We start from the raw sequence: 5836 nt of genomic DNA, 5'->3' as shown, positions 1-5836 counted from the left end.
GGGAAAGCAAAACGTCTCGATCAGAAGCCACTCTGCTTGGTCTCTCTGCCTTTGACCAAATTCATGTAATGCACATTGCCATATATGCAAAGGCCTCTTCTTTCCATCATTAACATTTCTTAAACACAACAAGTTATTACCCATAAAAATCACATCCATGCCTAAATCACCAACACTAGTCACAGTCAGACTTCCACTGATAGGGAATAAGATGACAGCTTTTTTATTTTTAAGTTTCTGTAAGAAAATGCATCTGTTTCTACCAACAATTTCACGTCTTCCTTGCTGCATTTGCCACAGCTGCAATAACCTTTGCAAAACCAACAGAGAGAAGACTCCCCTCCACCTACACCTGAACAAACAAGCACCTTCCCTTGGTTTCTGGGTAACCGGCACCAGAATTGTTCTTTCTGGTTATGATGCTCTCTGTTGTACGACCTTAGAATGTAAATTTTCCTTCAAAGCCTTTATTTCCATCACTGAAATGCTGTAAGTTCCTGTAACTAGCATCTTTTAACTTCCATTGCTCAGTTTTTGGAGGCTGGAAGGCAGAGGAGAGGGGAAAAAAACATTCCAGAATTTTTTGAAAGGTGTTTCAACTGTGTGACTATGTTTTTACTAGAATCACCATCAAGCAACAATGATCCCACAAAATGTACAAGTTCAAAGTTCTTTGCAAATTAATGAATGCTATTTTTGTTTTTGTTTTTAAATCATGTGGTAAGCAACAAGATAGAAAACAAGTAGCATGCCACTTCTTAAGAGAGTCTATGGTGCATCTACGGTATGCATCCTAAATAGATTTTAAAAGTTGCTACTGGGCCACTTAGCTACCTTTGTAATATAATAATCAATTTAGTCTTTAGCCAAGCAAATATATATATTTTGTATGTTTATTAGCTTACAGTCTAATCAGCTAATGTCAAAAGCTAAACTCTTTTAGGCTTCTTTAATGTTATACATAACTCAGCTTCTGAACACACAACTGAAAAGCACCAACACAGTATCAATTTACATAAACTCATTATCTCCTGCAGAGAATAAGTATCTTAGGTTAAAAATATTCTTAAAATTATGAAAAAATGTTCATTTTTATTCTTATACTTCATTATTTCTTCTTGTTCTTCTGATAGGGCCTTTATAAATCACATTAGTACAAGTTTGTGTTTAATAAGTAATTAAAAGATTTTTATCCCTGAAAATAACTTGCTACCTCCTGCATGACACAGTGCTGTGTAATGGGTATTTAGCATATTTGGTGAACATATTCATAACAAGTTATTTCTATCATCAACCTACCTTTGGAATGACTGTGGTATTTAAGCAAAATAGAAATTTAAAATATGTGCTTATGTGTACAAGATTTTCAGAAAAATAAAAAGAAGAAATAATCTAAAGAAAAGATTATTATTAATAAAGTATTTTCTATACAAAATACCCAAAGGGAGAAAATTTAACATTGATTCAATTTGCCCTTTATCCTAAAATTTTAAAAGACCAAGACCAGGAATGTTGGGTGGAAGCAGAATTGAACTTTTCCACAATGACCCAGAATATTTCTATTGCAAAATCACCTTTTGTCGGCAGAAAGATAAAACATTGAAAAATGATACATACGTGAAAGGAACAAAAGAGAAAAGTGCTAGCCTTGCAAATCATGCTCACTTATAGACTGGTGACCCAACCATTTTAGGAAAGCATTCCAGTACTAGCCTTTTTTTCTTTCTTCCTCTCAATATCTCCCTTTATCCTCTGAAAGAGACAATAAGTCCTATTACAAGACATTTGCAAGTATAAATGAATACCTGTGGGTGTTTATTAATTTATTAAATTAATAACTGATATAAAAATAAAAATTTTCAATGTATATGGGGGTCCAGAAATTCAATCGTGTTGTGGTTATAAATGAGTACAAAACATACTGATAATGCTGGTGGACTCCTTTCCACTGAGAACTCCTGCTCTTTACCCTCCTGAGCCATAAATAACCCCGTGTTCAAAAATTAAAAGAAAAATTTGCCTTAACTTGTGAGCAAAACATAAAGAACTATGGAATGAATTCAACCTTCACCACATCAGAAAACATCACATTTACTAATAAACTTGATACAAGAGACAACATAATCAAAAGTAAAATTAATGTACGATGAAAAAAACAACAACAAATAAGGTGCTGAATTAAAACTCAGGAGTTTAACATTTTGTCATTTCTTCTGGGAGGCCTAACCATCTAACCATAGAATGAGAATCATTTTTAATGCCATCAGATGTTCTACGGACATTAACATGATGACATCTTTAAAAATATTTACAAAGACTACTGAAGTGACCCATTGGCTTTTTCTGTATTATATAATTCAGTCAGAGAAACATATTGAATTTCTCTTGCCTGTTTTTTTTTTCTCCACACTCTACTGCAAACAGAAAAAAAAAAAAAAGCAAAACTCTAACGATATCGGCTTTAAAATTATAGAAAAATTATGTCTATCTGGATAATTTTACTATGTTCTATAAAATAAGATACAAGTGGTGAATGTGTGGATGGCATGAAAAGCAACAATGAGGTCCAGTGCCTTGTTTAGGACACAAGCATGGAAAAGAGCTAAACTGAGATAGAAGCACCGTTTTCTTTCCTTCTCTAAAACATAAGGGTACAGTCAATATTTCAGTTTAAATCTTAGACACAATATTGATGTAAGAATTACAAGTGGTATTACGTCTTTGTGTTAAGGAAGAAAAACTTTTCTTTATGCTCCTCACTGTGACTGGGCTTTCAAAAGGAATTCAGCAGTTTTCTCTCACTTTCAACTGTGTATTCTAAAATAAAAACTAAGAGGGAAAATGAAAGTATTTATTTTAAAAAAAGATATTGATAATATATCTAAAATTATTCTATCACAAATTATTCTTAAAGATATGAGATTTCTGTAAACCTGCCAGATAAGATTCTCCTCTCCATATAAGTCTTTGCTTCTAAAAAGGAAATTATATTATTATATTATTTTTTCAATATTCTCAGAATAACAAGATTAATTTAAATTAGCTATTTATAAACAGATTGAAGACTCGGTGCTAATTAAAACTTTAAACGTAATTTGACATGTAAGTTTTAACTCTTCTTTAAAATTAACCTTATACACTACAAAGATATATTCAAATGGACTACCTCTTGTCTACACTGTTGTGCATATATTTTTTCTTTTGCTAAGAAAGTCAAAAGTAGCAATAGTTTAAACATGATACTACATGCCAACTAGGAGCTCGATAAAAACTTGTTACTTATTTGTAATACTGAAAGCAAAATTCATTTTTAAAATTTCCCAATGGCTATTTCTCTTAAAATTTCTGCATTAAAAACTGCATCATGTGTGTGATTCTTACATCATTTTATGCCATTATTTAAATTCATAAATCCTAGAGAATACATAATCTCCAGAATGTAGAAAATGGCTAAAGTGTCGAAGATGGTCTGCATAGTTAACTTTCCAACAAGCTTATTTGGTTGTCAAAGGAAAAGATATTATAAACTGACTCATCTGAAACTGCCTGAATTTAAATAATTAAAACAGTTTATCAAAGAATGAAGAATTAGTAGAAACTGTGATCAACCAAAAGCAAAATCTTAGCTAAATATAAATGTTTCAAATGAAAATTTATATTAAAAAAATTTGTATGAAACTTACATAACATTTTAAGAGGAACTATAAAATTTTCATATTCTTCCAAAATACAAATATTATCCTATACTGGACATCCTATAACCCTGATGAAATAAATAACTTTATTTAGCATAATGTTTTATTTCAAAACAGTAAATAAAAACATTCTCAGGTTGAATTCTAAATAGCATGAAAAAATAGTAAAAACTCTTAAAACAAAGAGGCTCTTATAAACAACATGGAAGAAGTTGTCAAATTTATATTCATTTTGCTGCCTTAATTTGAGGTTTCATTAAGATCTTAATGGGAAAAACATGCACCACCAGTAAAGGAACGTATTTTAAAGGAGGCTCTTTTAGGCTAGTATAAGTGACTAAAAACGAGTTTCTTGTGAGCTAACGATGGCATCAAACAAACCACAAAGCAGTCTTCTAAAAGACAAGCAATGATTTAAAAGTCTACTATATTTCATATATCCCTTTCTTTAATCTGGCTCTTTTAATCTTGTTTCAACCTCAAATCATTTCTGGTTGACAAGTACTTTTGCTTAAATTTGAGGAGCACATAAGCTGTGGAAGGCATGGGCTTTTCTTATTTCACATACAATGTTTGTCATTCTATCTTTACTTCTATGCTAAAACTTCAATCTTTATTAACATACTAAAACTTTTTTCTTTGTACTTAGAATGAGAAATATATCCCAAGATGGAATTTAATTCTAAATTGAGTCTACAAAGAAATGTTGGCATATGTTGAATCTGGCATTTAAAAATCAACTGTTCACTACAAGCTCCTGAGTAAGATCCATGTATCTTATTTGTTTTGGAAGAAATCCGGTTAACACAAAGAATGAAGGTTGACTTCCAGGGAATTTTTATTCCTGTATACCCTGATTTTGTTTACAACAGTTTCACAATCTATATCCTAATTTTGATGCTGCATTTCAAAGAGGAAATTTTTATGATGATTTATCACCCTATTCTAATACGACAATGAAATTTTCAGATGTTCCTGTGGCATATGAACACTGAAATTAGTTTGTGTCAAATTTTTAAGTTTCTTTTTGTCCAAGAGAAAAATGATTGGAAGGTTTTCTCCTAGTATAATGGGACAGTATGAGCAAGTCCCAGGAGCAGTTATGAGAACTGCACATACATGTATTCTGACTAAATTTATAAAATTGATATAACTTACATTAACCAAAACTTCTTTTTGGGCTCACTCACTCTTAAAAGCAAAACAGACAAAAACAAAAATGAAAAACAAAACCATGATCTAACTTAAAGAAACTACTTTTCAAAAATGGAATTTTCCCCTTAAAGCAGAAAAGAAATCATAGCAGTAGCAGCGAGCATTTACTGAGCTCTTATTATGTGCCAGGCACTGTTCTAAGCAATTTACTGTCGGTTCCTTAACTCCTCATAATAAACCTATGAGGTAGGTGCTACTGGTAACTCCATTTAATGGAGATAAGGAAACTAAGATAAAGAGAGGTTTTAGAAAATTGCCCAAGATCATATAGGTAGTAAGTGTGTAAGCTGGGATTTAAAACCTAGGCAGTCTGATTCTGGAGCCCTCTTTTTTTTTTTTTTTTTTTTTTTTTTAAGTTTTTTTTGATGTGGACCATTTTTAAAGTCCTTATTGAATTTGTTACAATATTCTGTTTTATGTTTTGGTATTTTGGCCACGAGGCATGTGGGATCTTAGCTTCCCGACCAGGGATTGAACCTGTACCCCCTGCACTGGAAGGTGAAGTCTTAACCACTGGACCACCAGGGAAGTCCCCTGACTCTTAACTATTGTGCTAAACATATTATACCAGGTTCTAAATATATTCTATGTCATACCTTTACATAAAAGTATTAAACATACTGTTTCTTTTCTATGATCACCATGTCTAAGACTGACAAAAGTTGCATTTTATGCAGTCTTACATAAGAGTTTACTAAATAAGTTATGGTGGGGAGGTGCTAATAATTCGAAATAATAAGTTACTTAGGAGGTTTTATATGAAATGCAAATTTCCTCATGTAGCTCCGTAACTACCTAAACTATTCAGAACAGAACTGACTCTTGTTCCTTTGGTACCAAATAAAATGCAGTAAAAATTTATAGGGTATTTTTAGTATACCTTAAATATATTTACATTTCAAAATAAATCTCGTCTTCAAATGTTC

General features: G+C 31.7%; 1 protein-coding gene across 3 annotated transcripts in view; it reads right to left on the bottom strand.

The window, feature by feature from the left end:
- BCAS3 (BCAS3 microtubule associated cell migration factor) overlaps nucleotides 1-5836 on the bottom strand; it is a 592536-nt gene that overhangs the window by 334165 nt on the left and 252535 nt on the right. The gene's annotated exons all lie outside the window — the stretch shown is intronic.

This window comes from Lipotes vexillifer, unplaced genomic scaffold, assembly GCF_000442215.2.
Source record: "Lipotes vexillifer unplaced genomic scaffold, Lipotes_vexillifer_v1.1 scaffold788, whole genome shotgun sequence".
Taxonomy (NCBI): Eukaryota; Metazoa; Chordata; class Mammalia; order Artiodactyla; family Lipotidae; genus Lipotes; species Lipotes vexillifer.
This window is presented reverse-complemented; position numbering and strand designations above follow the sequence as displayed.